Source organism: Bufo bufo, chromosome 2 (assembly GCF_905171765.1).
Source record: "Bufo bufo chromosome 2, aBufBuf1.1, whole genome shotgun sequence".
NCBI classification, from domain to species: Eukaryota; Metazoa; Chordata; class Amphibia; order Anura; family Bufonidae; genus Bufo; species Bufo bufo.
Window position 1 is genome coordinate 98,148,185 of NC_053390.1, and position 18,154 is coordinate 98,166,338.

At 44.2% G+C, this 18,154-nt stretch overlaps 1 protein-coding gene across 3 annotated transcripts in view; it reads right to left on the reverse strand.

Annotated features, from left to right (window-relative positions):
• ADAMTS6 (ADAM metallopeptidase with thrombospondin type 1 motif 6) overlaps positions 1-14,011 on the reverse strand; it is a 272,216-nt gene extending 258,205 nt beyond the window's left edge. For all 3 annotated transcript variants that reach the window (XM_040421333.1, XM_040421334.1, XM_040421332.1), the window contains exon 1: positions 13,707-14,011. The gene's annotated coding sequence lies outside the window, so the exon portion shown is untranslated. The remainder of the gene's footprint in view (positions 1-13,706) is intronic.
• Positions 14,012-18,154: the final 4,143 nt, after the last annotated feature.

The window sequence follows — 18,154 nt, forward strand, 5'->3', positions numbered from 1 at the left end:
TGTCAGACATTTGCTTTTTGCACATCACCTTGAGCCTATAGTTAACCCCTGAAACCACAGTCGAAAGATGCCTATTGAGGTTTCGAATCCTTCCATATATAGCTATACATCTGGACACTGAAAGTGTTGGACGGCAGTGCAATATCCTGCTCATGCACCCCGGAGAACCTCCTCTTTAACAGTTGGACCTTGGCAGATCAAGTGCTGAGAGCACGAAATGGCCGTCGCCCTCAGGTTGGACCACATCTTGTACTGCCTAATGCACAAAGAATGAACGATTGGTAAGTGCCAAGCTTCACACATTTGGTTAAGTATGAGGCAACACAAGTGACTGATTATTAAGGACTGTCTGCGGCACAAATCAAGTTGACACCATGGGTGGCCTGGTTCCTGGGGGCAAGGACAGAGAAAATGTCCAAAAATGTTACACTACATAACTGCATTAAAGGGGTTGTCCAAGTTAAATTATAACTAACAGAAACACCCTTTTTCTCTCTTGCAGTTTTCTTCCACCATTGATCATCTTCCTGGCTTCAGCGGTGACATCCTATACACACCAAGTCAGTGGTTTCATGGCATGTGACTGCTGAGGCCAGTGATTAGCTGCACTTAATGGAGTAGTCACTGCTGCACTCAGCAAAACAAACACTGGTGGGAAGGACAGGAGGACGATGCTGGATGTGGCAGAGGAGAGAAGTGGTAAGCATCATTTCTTTTGTTAGTCTATCGTATGTACTGTTGCTCCTGAAGTTTTATTTTAACTTGGACAACCCTTTTAAGGATATTCACTTTATGGGCTATGTTTACAATGAGTGTTATTGGGCTTATATAGGAAATACGGTATAACGCAAACATTTATAGCTCAGCCAGCTCATCATCAGCCAACAGAAGAATAGAAGCAGCACAACTTTGCACTAACAGTAGGTCGATGATCTGATTGAAATACAGCAGTATCTGAATGGATGTGCACTAAGGACCATCTGTGGTGTTGGATTTTGGACAATTGTACTATGGAAAGTGGAGGAAACCATAACAGAACAGGACTGCCACTGCAAGCTTATACAAATATGTAGCCATATAAAGTTCAGCATTCCCCTGAAAACACTGGCAAATCCAAGCACATTGACCAGCGGGTTGGGAACCACATTTCATTCAGAGAAATGTTGAAGATACTGTTATAATCGTAATAGTGGTTTTCTGGGTGATACAAATTATTTTCAAAAGCTTATGAATGGTGTAAAAATATTTAAAAAAACAAACACCTCACCATTCTCCAGTCTCCCACTGGCCTCTACTTCCTGGTGTCATGGATGAGGTATAGGAGGAAACACCACACTGACAACCAGGAGGGAAAGGGAAAGCCACTAGGCCTCAATGCTAGGGAAAGGAAAAGGTCACCTCCTAGAGAACCCTATTCCTGGCCCTGACTCCTAACCGTATGGGCACCCCTTAAAGGTAGGAATGTCCATACCCTGGAACCTGGGACCCAGGAGACCCTAAAGCTCCCTATGGATATTGGCAGGGCGGAGACAAGCGGTTCCTTCCCAGATGAAGAAACAGGAGTCTCCCTGAGGCCTACTAATAACCAAAAAGGAAGGGAAAAGAAAACACAAACAAACACGGCCCTTAACTTCTGTAGAGAGATGGACGAGCAGGAACACCAGAGAGGACAACACACCAGCTCTTTCAAAACCAAAGCTTTCTTACCACACAGTCAGAAGGGTGGGGTAAGACTAAATAGGGTAGAAGTAATGACTATTAAGCTACACCTGAAACAAGGGATGGGGTCATCAACAACAGCAACACTGAATAAAGAGTAATCAAGGAGGCTGTTAGATTCCTCCACGCTCCGCCAGTCTCCTTGATCTCCTGACATCTGTCACGGAAGGGACCGTGACACCTGGTGTCTCTCGACACACAGAAAGTACCAATCACCAACTGCAAAGGTGACCGTCCTCAGCTAGTGATTGGCTGACCCAGCATTTCCTCTGTTTCAAAAGGCACTAGGAAGAAGAGACCAGTGAGAGACTGGAGGAGCAGTGGCAATGATTTTTTTTACACCATTCTGCAGCTTTTGATATTGCATGTTCAATCAGCCTCTAATCTCAGACAAGCTCCTTTGCAATCAAAGCACTAAAGTTAAAGGTGTTCTCTGGGCTTCACACACTGATGACCTACCCAAAGGGGGGGGGGAATCTTAGAACCCCCACCGTTCAGCTGTTTTGGGCAGCCTCTGCCCCGGAAACTACGGTACATACAGGTGAAACTCAAAAAATTTGTATACTGTGCAAAGTTCATTTAATTTCAGTAATGCAACTTAAAAGGTGAAACTAACATATGAGATAGACTCATTACATGCAAAGCGAGATATTTCAAGCCTTTATTTGTTATAATTTGGATGATTATGGCTTACAGTTTATGAAACCCCAAAGTCACAATTTCGAGGTATCCTTTGCTCAGGGGATATGGATTAATTAGCTGACTAGAGTGTGATATTTCGAGCCTAGAATATTGAACCTTTTCATAAAATTCAAATTTTAAGCTGCATTAATGCCATTCCTTTTAATTTGTATTACTCAAATAAATGGACTTTTGTACGATATTCAAATTTTTCGAGTTTCACCTGTAGTGTAGTTGTGGGAGCTGAACTGCAGTACTCCAACATGGCAACTACACAGTCTATCATGAGGATAGGTCATCAATATCTGTAGCCCAGAGAGTCCTGCTGTACAACATTTAACATACACTCCACAGTAAAGGAAATCCAGTGACTGAGGTCAACACTGGCTGATAGAAAAGTGCTATTATGGTCAAATAGCTCTACACTTGAGGCATTGCTAAAATAGATTCAATAGAGCATACCAATATCCAGAGAAACTTCAAAAGGCCATGTCTATAAGAAGACCTCCCATTTAAAACAGACTACATTTACCGTGACCCTTCCTTTTCAGCTCCATCATATATTTTTCACATTGGCCATTGTCTTTGAGAAGACCACCCCTTAGAGGAACATTTTTCAATGAAATTTTGGATGGTTGTCTTAAAGCGGTTTCACCATAATTCATTTTGTTATGGTGTTTTTCCATGTGGTACTAGACCTTGTGCCATATCTCAGTGTTTGGAGAAGACAATACATAATTTAGGTTTTCAGTTGCTTCCCACGGTTTGATTTCACCATAAGATAACCAGAACTCGGATTTCCGTTTTAAAATGTACTTTTCTAACGCAATCTAAAAATGGAGCTACTGCCAAGGACTCTCTAAGCTAGTCTAACAACGCAGTCTTTTTATCAGTGTGGAAGATGAAAAAGCAGTGTCAGGTTGCATTTTCTGTGATGTGCCTAACTAAAGTAATTAGTGGTCTACCAAGAGAGACAGAGGACCATGAAATTTAATTTGTCAGGGGTGCTAGCAGAATTTTCTTCCGTAAAGTGAATGGCTAACTTAAGATTCAGGGACATTTGGGAAACAACCAAGACGCTTCTCCAAGTGGAACTTTTCTAAAAAACGCAATGCAAAAAGAGGAATCCTTTTAAGAGAATAACTAAATATTGAGTATTGATGGCAGCACCAGAAGTTTCGGAAGGTGCAGACCCGACAAAAAATTTACCAAGATTCCACAAGTTCCATCTTAAGTTGTCACCCAAGACAGATGAGAGCTTGAAAAGGGAGTTACGGGCTTCCATTCCATGTGAGAACGGGTTAATGAGCACTAATGATTTACTGCCAAGACATTCTAGCCAGGTATTTATCTCTGTTGACAACCAAGTGGAATACACTAAGGGTGAACAAGGGTCATGTTTGAGTCTCCGAAAAAAGGATTACCTTTGAAAAAGAATGTAAGAAAGACACCACCTGTTCTCATAAAGGTTGCTGTCCACATCTGTATGCATTTAGGATTCTGCCTCCAAGGTAAATATGGCTTAATATGCCCCAGTGTATAGATACTGTAAACCATTCTTTGTGGAGGTTGAAGGCTCTTTTTTTTGGCCGATTTGCATATTCGTCCAGTGCTGTCCTCATTCTCTAGACATACGTCTGCTGCAGAGGCTTCTGTTTTCATAAAAAAAAAAAAATCTGAACTGAACACACATTTTTTCTCTTCTCTCTTGCATAGTAAATATTGGAAACAGATTCTTGACCAAGCTCCCCCCTTCTTTAACTACTGCCAAAAGGAAGTCTGGGGAAGCACTCAACTAGAATGGATATTTAGGAGAGGAACACTGTTCTGGAAAAGAACAGGAGCAAGCGAGAATAAGGTAAAAATGCTGATTTTTTAAGGTAAATGTAATGGTAAAGGCCGGGTGTCTGCTTATATACATTACTGTTAGGCATAGGAGCATTGCTATAACTTGTATATAGTTTTTAGTGCACAGGTTAGGTTATTGCACAGGGGAGCCAAGCAATGAACTGTACAGGAGAGTGCCAACTAGTGGTCAGTTTATGAACAGACCACAATATTTTCATTACATTACAACTACATTCTTACCACAAAGATAGTGTTACTGTATCTCGCACACACCAGAAAAATGCTTGAAAAAACGTGGAAAAAGACACAGGACAAATCCACTGCATTATGCGAATAAGCTTGAAATATTCCTAATAGTGAACAAACCAAATATTAAAGGGCCATTAACTTTTCACAAAACTTTTGATATGTCATAGAGACATATCAAAAGTTTAGATTGGTGGGGTCTGAGTGCCGAGACCCCCACAATACCTAGAATGAGGGGATAGAAACATGTACATAGAGCGCTCTCTCTCTCCTCGCTGCACGAGACGGGCTCCATAGAAGTCTATGGGTCCGTCTCAATTCTGTCCTCGCCGGCGAGGAGAGAGAGCGCGGGATCTCGCGAGCTGGAAAGGATGATGTACAATGATTACAGGGCTGGCCAGACGAGGCTGGGGAGGAGTTAGGAGCGCAAAACGCAGAGGGGCCTAGGCACTTACAGCCAGAACATCGCCCCTGGGCACTTACAGCCAGAACATCGCCCCTGGGCACTTACAGCCAGAACATCGCCCCTGGGCACTTACAGCTAGAACATCGCCCCTGGGCACTTGCGAGCCCTGGTTTGCATACCATTAAAACCTTGTCTTTGCAGCTTTACAAAAATTAGACTAAAACAACAAAAGTACTGTTATGATCATGTGTGTGTGTTCAAGACGGCAATATAAGCAGTGTAGAATGGGAAAAGTTGGTAATAGACCCCCTTTAACTATAATGGGATCCAGTGGAGATCCGGCCGCATTCCAGCAAAAGTGCCAAGAATCGGCCGGACACAAACCGCTGCATGCTTTCTGATGGATCAGACGGCCAGATCTTCATGCCGCCGGTGTGAAAGTAGCCTTACCTTGTAAGTGTGAATAGGGCTTCGGAGTCATGTGCAACAAATGAGGTGGAACACGCAGCCCCTATGGGTGCCTACAGAGCCTTGGGGTACGGCCACAGGTTCAATATCCTGATGCAGTTTTAAGGTATTTTGATACGTCTGATTTTTTGTGTGCGTTTCAGAGTGTGGTTCGCAGGGGTTTCTGCAGCGAGACAAAATCTGACGTGTGAGCATACCCTTACATGCCAAAATCAGGAGTGAATCCTAAAATGAGAGAAAGCATTAAGGACAGATATGGCTTCTTCTCTTTTTTGAATTCACTTCTGATTTTGGCTTCCAAAACTGGATCTGGAAAACTGACCGTGTGGCCGTACCCTTAGGCACTCTATGTGCTGCCATGTGATGCTCTTGTATTATAGAGATATGCCATATTATGAAAGTGTTTTCTCCTAGAAATACTGCTTCCTGAAGTAAAAAGGCATGTTGGAACATGTATGAATCCGACACAAACCCCCCCCCCCCCCCCCCCCCATTGTTCGCGCAGCCCGGATCTCTTCTGTCTTCATCTGTGAGCAATAGGACCTTTGATGACGTCACTGCGTTCATCACATGGTCCATCACATGATCCATCACCATGGTGATGGATCATGTGATGAGCGTAGTGACGTCATCAAAGGTCCTATTGCTCTCAGATAAAGACAGAAGAGATGCCGGCTGCGCGAACAAGTGGATTAAGGCGAGTTAAAAAATTTTATTTTATTTTTTAACCCCTCCAGCCCTATTTTACTATGCATTCTGTATTCAGAATGCTATTATTTTCCCTTATAACCATGTTATAAGGGGAAATAATAATGATCAGGTCCCCATCCCGATCGTCACCTAGCAACCGTGCGTGAAAATCGCACCGCATCCGCACTTGCTTGCGGATGCTTGCGATTTTCACGCAACCCCATTCATTTCTATGGGGCCTGCGTTACGTGAAAAATGCACAAAGAGGAGCATGCTGCGATTTTCACGCAACGCACAAGTGATGCGTGAAAATCACAGCTCGTGTGCACAGCCCCATAGAAATGAATGGGTCAGGATTCAGTGCGGGTGCAATGCGTTCAACTCACGCATCGCACCTGCGCGGAATACTCGTCCGTGTGAAAGGGGCCTTAGGCTGAGTTCACACGAGCGTGTCCGGATAAGGTCCGGATGCGTTGCGGCAAACCCGCGCGAGTAGGTACCCAATTGCAGTCAGTTTTGACTGCGATTGCGTTCCGTTGTTCAGTTTTTATCGCGCGGGTGCAATGCGTTTTGCACGCGCGTGATAAAAAACTGACTGTGGTACCCAGACCCGAACTTCTTCACTGAAGTTCAGGTTTGGGTTTGGTGTTGTGTAGATGTTATTATTTTCCCTTATAACATGGTTATAAGGGAAAATAATAGCATTCTTTGATACAGAATGCTTAGTAGGTGGTCAATTAAGGGTTAAAAAATAAAAAATAATTAACTCACTTTCTCCTCTTCATCGCGTAGCTGCCGGTCTCTTCTTACTTCTTTAAGCATCTTTAATCATGAGCTGCCGGCTAAAGGACCTGTGGTGACGTCAGCTCATGATTAAAGAAGTAAGAAGAGACCGGCAGCTACGCGATCAAGAGGAGAAGGTGAGTTAATAATTTTTTATTTTTTAACCCTTAATTGACCACCTACTAAGCATTCTGTATTAAAGAATGCTATTATTTTCCCTTATAACCATGTTATAATACTGTCATCTTAGCAACCATGCGTGAAAATCACACCGCATCCGCACTTGATTGCGGATGCTTGCGATTTTCACTCAGCCCCATTCACTTCTATGGAGCCTGCGTTGCGTGATAAACGTACAATATAGAGCGTTCTGCGATTTTTACGCAACGCATAAGTGATGCGTTAAAATCACCGCTCATGTGCACAGCCCCATAGAAATGAATGGGTCCAGATTGAGTGCGGGTGCGTTCACCTCCCGCATTGCACCCGCGCAGAAATCTCGCCCGTGTGAACTCAGCCTTAAACAGCACAAAAGGGAGGAATAGTGTCCGGGCACAGCAAAAACCTACGTGGTAGAGGATAATGTCAGCCATACAAAAAGCAAAAGGAGCAAAGTAGATAAAGAAGAGTTCTACAGTTCCACAAAAAAAAAATTCCACTGGTCTCATGCCAAGGGGGGTAGATAGAGTCTGTGGCGGTCATACACATTATTAAATTAATGATGAGAAACTCATTAAGAACTTGCAGATTTCTGGCGGAAACATAAAACCCAGTTATGATTGTTTTTATTATGTCGGTTATATCATTTATTAAAGGAACACTCACTGTCACAAACATATGCTAGAAATTACCCACACTAAGTGAAATGCCTTTAAATGACAGCATTGAACATCTCAATAAAATGAGCCCTGACATCTTTACGAGGATATTTTATGGACCTGACTCAATACTGTCCTTCTAAGGACTCATAGGTCTGGCATGAAGGGCAATATACTTTGTTGTGGGATGAACTAAAACCTATAGCAGGTATGTTAGGGACTTATATGAGGTATGATTATTTTACTGTGATGAGATAAATGTAAATAGCATTTTAAAATAACCTCCCTAAAATTCAAACTGTGGGGTCAAAACCAGCCTCTGCAGAAGGAAGTGGTGACCATGCAATACATGGTCACGCCAAGCCCCTTAGATTGAGAGCTTCTCTTTACAATAGCACTCCACTCTGACTCAAAAAGGAGTGACTGTGCTCTACATGTTGACAGTGGTTGACACTTTTAAAGATTATTTCCAAATACGGCAGAGATCACAAGTAAATATGATGCACTGATGTTAGGAGGACTTACAGGCTGGTTATGGTAGGCTTGTATACTCCCAATAAAGCAGACCATTTTTTTTCTAATCCTGTAAACCCTTGAACTAAAGAATCTGGCCCATTCTACGAAACCTGATCAATGCATGCTGGCTTTGGAGACCTTGTCCTGGTAGACCCTGGGATGACAAGCTACATTGGTCCATAGGAAGTCTTGAAACTGGCTTTACCCAAGCTAGGAAAGTCCTCAACAGAATAACCAAGTTCAATTTAAAGCATTGTTTTCCAGGTCATCAATTCTGTGCCAAGCCAAGAATCTGATCAATGCATGTTTTTTGGAGATCTTGTTCTGGTAGACCCTACTGATCTCATGAGAGTTACAAGCCACCTTGGCCCATGGCAAGTCTTCAAACTGGCTTTACTGAAGCTAGGAAAGTCCTCAATAGGACAACCGAGCTCAATTTAATGCATTGTTTTCATCAAATCAGTTGATTGTCCTTGAGATGAAAACTAAAAAGCTCTTACGTTACTCATCCACCACCAGCTAATCTGCTACAATGAACAGGCACATTGATACAGACAGACAGAATTTACAAGAATTGGTCAGGCCCTTTTTGGAGGGTTTGGTATCCACAGCATAGGCCATAAATGTCCAGGGGACTCCACACTTATCTGTAGAACATGGGTTTCCCGACCCTTGTCCTGCAGCTGCTGTGAATGGAGAGGTGACTGTGGATGAGTGGGCTTTCTCCATACACTTCTGTGGTAGTCCTGAATATTGTGCATATGCCATAGAAGTCTAACTTCACAATACCCCTTTAAGTGTAAACAGAAGAAACTCCAGAGGTAGATGTGCACAACTATGAGCTTGTATGTTGATATGGCAAATCTGATGAAGCCCTCAATCATCTCAGACCAAAGTAAGGCTGCTTACAGATCACATTACTCCGCCAGCAATATTACAATGTGCAACATGCATAGCAAACATTTACAGATGTGTAGGGTTTAAAACTCTAGCTATGGGACAAGAATGGATGTGATCAGGGGCTTAGGTGGGAATTGGGAAACTAGGGCATGTTCTCCAGGCGCAACAGGGCAACAAGGATGAGGGCGGGAACTGAACTGAAGGAAAGCCTAGCTATGACTCCGGATGTGATTACACAATATGCACCATCTATGCATTCAGTTGTGGGGTACATGAAGTCATATCCCCATACTCCTATACTTACAGGCCAAGGTAACACCACCGAGTTCCTAGCTGAGGGATATCCACAGCAAGCACACCTAAAGAAAACATACGACTTGCAGACTTGGGACTGAAATATCAAAGACAGACAAACTTCATCATTTTATGAAAAATCTTGAGGGTTCAAATAACCTATCCTATCTTTATAGCTGCATAGCCTGAAGGGCCTGAGCACGTTCAATGCTGCTGCGCCTTTAAAAGACATTACAAGCCCTTTATCTTTTTAAGACATGCATTTCTGTCTGCTACAGGTTACCATAAAACCTGAAATGCTTGCAGCTAACATGTCAACTGTGCAAACGATCCAGAAGCAGGAGCTGAGTGCCCCGTGCCCGTATTGCGGGTTCCACGGAAACACTACAAAGCGCTTCAGTTGGATTTCGGTCTGTGCCTCCACGCCGGAAAAAAATAAATAAAAATGATTTGTTTGTGCATCTGCAAACGTAATGCACACGCACGGTGCCCATGCATTGCGGACCGCAATTTGCAGTATACAGCACAGACACAGGGCACACACGCTCGTGTGCATGAGCCCTAAAGTCGTTAACAAATAGAACTAATGACGAGCATGGTGACGGCAAATTTGACCAGAAAGTAAGAGTACGTCAATGGGTAGAGTAGCAAAAAAAAGAGATGTTAAAGGTGGACTTCTGTTGACCAGGTGATGTGTTGTTTCATGCAACATCAAACTAAATCTCTCCAAAAGTAGTTTCCATTGAAAAACACAACTTGGGCCTGAGGGAGATATTAAGTATCATCTCTGATACTTACTTGGGGTGCAACATACGATCTCACATCTTCTGATCTGCCTCCTATAGAACATAACAGCTTCCATGCATAGAAGATCATTTAATGTAAAAAGTTGGGAAAAATGGTAAGTAAGGGCTCATCCTGTAATTTCATTTCCCGGAACCCATTACAGCACCAGAGAGAATAAGAGGGGTGCTGTCATGGGTGAAGGGAAAAACGATAATTATACTAATTTGTAATTTGACTTTCCGGAACCCATGACAGCACCACTCTTATTCTCTCTGGTGCTGTCAGGAGTGAAGGGAAAAGAAGGCTTACTACTAAACCCCAATTTTTGCTTGGAGATGGATGCAAAAATGCAGGAGACGGAGACACATCACGAGGGTACACCAGATTTCTGGTTTAAAAAGTCAGAAATGATGTTCCATGAGCAGACACTTCCCTATAAACTCTCTCTAATAATGTATCCAGTCAACCAGATTACGCATCTCAGTTTTACAAGACTATGGTGACACCTGCCATACAGCAAGACGAAATGCTCCACACGGTACCAGCCGTCGGTGAATTAGCACTATGCAATGTGGTCAAAATGGGACAGCTTTATAAGGAGGCAGCCCAATGGCATTCAACCAATGAACAGAAGCTGCCGAAGATAAAACATTGCCCAGTAGTCATAGTTTATGGCCAGGCTTACACAGGCAACATTCAAACTCAAGTGTCAAGACATTAAATTAGATCCAATGCCACTTACTACTCCATTGGGTGCAATGAATACTGCGGCTTCATGAGAATAAATTCGGAACTAAAGCCACCATTCACATACACGTAGCATCAAAATGAAGTTTTATATATATATATATATATATATATATATATATATATTTATATATAGCATGGTCCTATAGAAAATACGGCAAAGCAACCTCAAGCAAGTTCTAAGAGCAACCTGCAATGGATCAGTAGGTGATGTTGCCTTTGTAGGATATCCCGCTATCCTATGTGTTATAGAATACTCAATGCTAAAAGCAATAATGGAATTGGATGATAATAAAGATCCCTGTGGCAATTTGTACGCGTTTCATCATTTACGCCATCACTTTATTATTTATTTTACTCACTTGTGACCTATTCCGCAGCGCTTTACAGACATTACCATCACACTGTCCCCAATGGCGCTCACAATCTAAGCTCCCCATCAGTAGGACTTTGAAGGAAACCAACGCAAACATGGGGAGAACATACAAACTCCATGCAGATGTTGTCCTTGGTTGGATTAGAACCTAGGACTCCAGTCCAACCACTGAGCCACCAGTATATGCGGACATGACAAAAAAAAATATTAAAAAAATACGCAACGTTCCGTCTCATTTACACATTTTGCAGACAGCTCTGCTGCTTTTGCTTTACTTTGTCATACATGATGTAACGCTGTCACTAAAAGACCATTTCCTTCTTAATTCTTCATGAACTTTGCTATTTTCTTAAAAGTTTAATTACAAGAGGGGGGAGGCAGGAGTCTAGCCTAGCTCCAGCTGATCTTCCCTTTACCATCCATCAGCAGCGCTAAATCTATTTGGATAAAACGCGTGTGACCCAGACAGCTGGCACCCTCCCAAAACCTCTTACACACCGGCAGCTCAGATAATAACAAGCCTCCTCTATGCTCCTCACCATCTACAGGGCAAGGCTGGAAGAAATTAGCAGAGCCGCGTTACATACAGGTAAAAGAAGGCTCTATTGGGGTGGGGAAGGGGGTATAGATCCGCTGTTCCACACACTACTACTACTACTACTACTACTAACCTCCACGCCAAGCCTGGGACTAAGAGTCAAGAAGCATCTTGACAGCCAGTTAGGACATCACCCAGCTGTAAGGCAAGTGGACTGGAGCAGCAGACACACAACCACCGCAGGCGACGTCAATGCGTTGGCACCACGGCACCTATAAATTGCTGTCTAAAGCTACAGCTGCAGAAGAGAGGAGTAAAAAAAATAAAAAACTGCTAATAACCCTATAAATTATTCTTTACAGTCACAGCAGGACTGGCTTGCCTTGTGGGTCCCGTAGAACTCTGGCACCCAAATAGAATGTCTAGTGAAATTCAGCTTGGAAGCGAGAGGGGGGCGAGCGTGGGGTTCAACCTCACATAACCCCTCCATATACATTCTCCTCCAATTCAACCCTCCGCAGCCAAAATCTGCACTCCCTACGATGGCTGCAGCATAAATACACACAGAGCTGAGAAGCTGCGGTGTTAAAAGTCTCGTGGATCCCAAGTGGCCAGATGAAAATCAAAACCACACTCTCCCATCTCTTTGATTAGTCTATTAAGAGCTTAACATCTCCTGGAGCATCAGACTGAGCGCGCACATTAATGCTGCCCGTCCAGACACAAACTATGCACTTGTCTGACTGACTTCTTAAGGAGACTTTTTTTTTTTTTTTTTTTTTTAACACACGAAGCATAAAAGTTGGCTTCGTTTCCACGGCTCAAGTACTGAACTTGTTCTCCTCCGCTGCCACTTTAGATTGCAAGCTCCTGGACACGTTCTTCTAACTTTTTTTATGCAGTTTACCATCTTCATGCATTTCTGCACCGCTGACCTCATCGAGTTAGAGTGTCAGCTCTGTCACTCGCTTATTACCCTTTCCACATTACTCAGCCTTTATTCCCATAGAGGATTAGATAGCAAGCTTTTTGATGCTAATTCAGAATCTCATTTCATATTTTAAAATTGGCCGGCTTTGTCCAATTAGACTGCAAGCTCTGCGACACTTAAAGTTCACACACTGTGATGATCCCCATTAGATTGCAAGCTCCGTGACGCTTCCTCCTCATCTTTTAACATCATTAAGCATGTCATTTCCCATCTACTGTACACTGCAGACCTCAATCAGATTGCAAGCTCCTCTGCCACTTGCATCTTAACTATAGACATGATACAAGGTCTACTACCATATCTACACCGCTGACATCTCGTAACTAGATTGCAAGCTCTGCAACGCTTTCTTTTTAAAGATCATTCAGAGTTTAAGACCATAGATACAGCATTGATCTCAATCCGATTGCAGGCACTTGACACTTCCTCCCCAGCTTTTAGCCTATCTACTGTACACAGCTGTCCTCAAGCAATTAGATTGCAAGCTCCTGGGCACTTGCATCATACTTATTCCCGTGATTCAGTATCTAACTCCATATCTACACCAGTGACAACTCACAATTAGATTGCAAGCTCCCAGTGACAACTCGCAATTAGATTGCAAGCTCTTGCATTTCACCTACAGCCCTGACATCACAGATGTAGGTGACATTCCCATCTCATTCGTCAGTATTTAGCTGCTTAGGATACAACGTAAGCATAAAACATGTGAAACAATTCAGATGCAAGCCTGACAACCATACATACATGACAACCCCCCCAAACCACCAGTCACAACAAGTCACAGCATGCCCTCCAGGCAGAATGGGCAGTGAGAGGGCCATGCCTAGGAATCAGAGAGGGCATACAGCACAGAAAGGCAGTGTTAAGATAGGATGTTAGGAGTAGTTGTCTCTTACCTCTTTCATGTTCTATTAGTGGCAATAAGCACAGACACTGGCCATTCACTGTGCATTCCCTGTGCAGACACCAGACATCTCCTCCTCCAGCAGCAGCATCCAGCAGCCCTGTCCTGGTGCCACCACCATCCTCTGGCACTCATACAGGGGTATCACAGGGGTGAGCACAGTGCTGGCAGCATTATGCAGCTCCTATTACTATGACTACTGGTGTGTGTGTGTGTGTTTTCCTGCCTTGCCTTGTATGAGCAGCTTTCAGTGCAAGTGCATGTGGCTGTGGAGAGAGTGCAGAGCCCTGTGCAGGAGCTGGAGCGGCCACTCATAGCTCTGGAGCAGCCAACAGCCAACTTTCTCATCAGTTTTTTTGGCATCTCAGCAAGTGGGAGGGGAGAGTGACGTCACTGGTCTCCTACTGCGCATGTGCAGCCGGGGGATGGGGACGGCGCGGTCCTGTGGTGTCAGCTTTGCCGGGCCCGGGACGCTGTCCAGTGCGGTCCCGGGGAACACCGTGCAGTCTCGGCGCTGTCGTCTGCGGCCCCTGTCGCTGAATTTGTGAATGTCACTGCTGCCATAGGGGACGGGTGTGCTGAGATATAGGAGGCTGGTGTCTAAAGGGTGCTCCCATAACCAGCACAGTACCAGAGAATGCCCCCCTTCAGTCAGGCTGCCAGAGAGTGCCTCCTTACCAATCAGGGTATGCCATCAAAAGGTTCAGCAAAAGAGTGCCCCCTAAACAGTGCCAATAAGGGTATCCCATCAAAAGTGCCAGCAAGAGAGTTCCCAGAACAACAGGAATTACAGCATGCCCCTATAAATAGTGCCAGCCAGAGAGTGCCCCCTTAACCGTGCCAATAAGGGTATCCCATTGAAAGTTCCAGCAAGAGAGTGCCCCTATAAATGATGCCAGCCAGAGAGTGCCCCCTTAACAGTGCTAATGAGGGTATGCCATCGAAAGTGCCCACAAGAGAGTGCACCAGAACAGCCATTAGACAGTGCCCCTATAAATAGTACCAGCCAGAGAGTGCCCTTTTAACAATGCCAATAAGGGTATGCCATCAAGAGAGTGCCCCAGAACAACAGAGGTTAGAGTGTGCTCTCATAAATCGTTCCAGCCAGAGAGGGCCCCCTTAACAAGCAGTGCCATTGTACCCTCGTAGTACCAGAGAATGCCGTCTTAACTCAGGCAACTAGAGTGCCCCCTTAATACTAATAATAGTTCCCCATCAAAAGTGCCAGCAAGGGAGTGAGCCAGGATAATAGCAATTAGAGCATTGCCCAAATAACTAGTGCCAGCCAGAGTACCCCCTTAAAGGGGTTCTCCAAGAATTAAAAAAAAATGAAAATACTTAAAGGGATTCTGTCACCTCGTATAACACAAATTCAGATTTTAAACCAGTCATGCTCCACAGCTTACCTTGAATCGGATGTGCTGTTTTTTATTGTAATCCGTCCAGCAGTTTTGCAGAAAAATGACTTTTATAAAACCCTGAAGGTGCCCAGAGGGGCGTTATGTTCCCCTTTGTGTGCCCAGTAACGCCCCTCTTACAGTTCCCAAAACGCCTTCCTCCAGAATCCCTAACCGCCCACAGCGTCTCATCCCTCTCCTCCCCCTCCCTGACGGCCGAGCATCGGACGTCACTGGGCTCGGCGCATGCCCAGTGACGACGATGAAGCTCCTGCCCACAGTCTCCAGCAAATCGCACTGGCGCAGCCCTCAGTGGGTACTGTGTCTGCGCGAGACTTCGCTCGGCCGTCAGGGAGGGGGAGGAGAGGGATGAGACGCTGTGGGCGGTTAGGGATTCTGGAGGAAGGAGTTTTGGGCACTGTAAGAGGGGCGTTACTGGGCACACAAAGGGGAACATAACGCCCCTCTGGGCACCTTCAGGGTTTTATAAAAGTCGTTTTTCTGCAAAACTGCCGGACGGATTACAATAAAAAAAACAGCACAGCCGATTCAAGGTAAGCTGTGGAGCATGACTGGTTTAAAATCTGAATTTGTGTTATACGAGGTGACAGAATCCCTTTAAATATTATTTTATAATATATTCACAAATACCTTTCGTTAGTTATAACGGCTTGTTTTGTCTAGAGAGAAATTATTAGGAGAAATAAAATGGCCGCCGTCCTATCAGTACACACAAATCCTGTCCTAATCACTGACAGGAGGACAAGTTACTCCTCTCTGCTCTGCTTGTCAGGAATCATGATCCTGAACACAGGTAAATCTCTGTGGGAATGGAGGAGATAAGGAGACATGAGAGGAGGGTGAGGTGTGGCTAAGGAGCAGCAGCACTTGTTTACAGTCTCCATTACCACAGTCTGTCCTCTCTGTACCTCATGTCTCCTCATGAACTAAATTCCCCAGAGATTCAGCTAAAGTTCTTATCATCTGTATTCAGGATCATAATTCATGACTAGGGTTGAGCGAACCAGAACTGTAAAGTTCAGATTCGTACTGAACTTTATTTTTATTTTTTTACGTGGACCGAACCCAAACATTTTCGTAAAAGTTCGAGTTCGTTGTTCGGTGATTTAATGGCGCTTGTTGAAAGACTGTAGGGCAGCCAATCAACAAGAGTTTATAGAGGACCTTTCACTTGTAAAAACTATGTGAACTAAGTATGCTGCCATGTAGAGCGGCGCCCGGGGATCTCACTGCACTTACTATTATCCCCGGGCGCCGCTCCGTTCTCCCGTTATGCCCTCCAATACCTTTGCTCCTTAAGTTATAGTAGGCGGGTCTTCCCTTGTCCTGTGGGCGTCTCCTTCTCCTAGGCTGCAGCGCTGGCCAATCGCAGCGCACAGCTCACAGCCTGGGAGGTTTTTTTCTCCCAGGCTGTGAGCTGTGCGCTGCGATTGGCCAGCGCTACAGCCTAGGAGAAGGAGACGCCCACAGGACAAGGGAAGACCCGCCTACTATAACTTAAGGAGCAAAGGTACCGAAGGGCATAACGGGAGAACGGAGCGGCGCCCGGGGATAATAGTAAGTGCAGTGAGATCCCCGGGCGCCGCTCTACATGGCAGCATACTCAGTTCACATAGTTTTTACAAGTGAAAGGTCCTCTTTAACTTGTGTGCCCTTAGAAGCCATCACAGCCTACTAATGGCATGGCTGTGATTGGCCAAGTGCAGCATGTGACCCAGCTTCTATGTAACCTGGAGTCACGTAGCGCCGCACGTCACTCTGCTCTTACTAGTTGTAGGGATAGGATGCTGCTGCTGTGAGGGAGAGATTAGGAAAGACTCTGATATCTGCACTTGGTGTGAAGTCTGTGATCTACAGCGTTTTTTGTTTGGGGGTGCAATGCAACATTTTTGTACCCTGCCCTGAGCCCAGTGAGACTGAAAAAAAAGTTTTAATCCGTCTGTTAGGTGGGCGTCGGTGGCCATTTTGTGCAACAGCAGTGCACTAGCACTGCATATTTTCCTAGGGACAATCATTTAATCCTGTTCTTGTAGTTCAGTGGCTGACATATACCCATTTTTAAAGTGCACCTGCACTGCATATGTGCCAGGGGGAGGGAAAATAATACCGTCTGTGAGTTCAGGGACCCAGGGGGAGACATATCCCCATTTTTTTCTGTAAAGTACCCCAGTGCTGCATTTCTGAGAGTGAAATATAATCAGTTAAATCCATCTGTTACATTGTGGGGTGACATATTTAAATTTTTTGTTGTAAAGTACCTCTGAGGCCTGCACTGCACATATGACAGGCAGGCACATAAATTCAGCAAATCCATCTGTTCCATTATAGGGGTGACATATCCACAATTTTTTATGTAAAAAAACCCTGTGCTTAATTTGTGAGATTGAAATATAATCTCAGTTAAATCCATCTGTTTTATTTATGGTTAAAGAAACCCTTTTTTTTGGGCAATAAAGTACCTTTTTGCCCTGTACTGCATTTCTGACAGTCCAATAAAACCGCCAAATACTGCAGTTAAATTTTTTGTTAAATTACATTTTGTTATGTAAAATAATTTTGTGAGAGTGCAATATAATCTCAGTTAAAGAGGACCTTTCATCGGTCCAAACATTGTAAGATAATTATCAGGCTGTGTAGAGCGGCGCCCCGGGATCTCACTGCACTTACTATTTTTTCGGGGCGCCGCTCCGTTCTCCCACAATGTCTATGCCCCAGAATATTAGTAAGTGCAGTGAGTTCCCGGGGCGCCGCTTTACACAGCCTGATAATTATCTTACAATGTTTGGACCAATGAACAGTCCTCTTTAAATACATCTGTTTCATTTAGGGTTAAAAAAAAACTTTTTGGGGGGGCAATAAAGTACCTTTTTGCCCTGTGCTGCATTTCTGACAGTCCAATAAAACCGCCAAATACTGCAGTTACATTTTTCATTGAAAAATTCAAATTTTTGTTGATAGAAAGTATATTTGCGGAGTACGCTGCGTTCCTGTCAGTCAAATAATACTATTAAATACCGCTGTT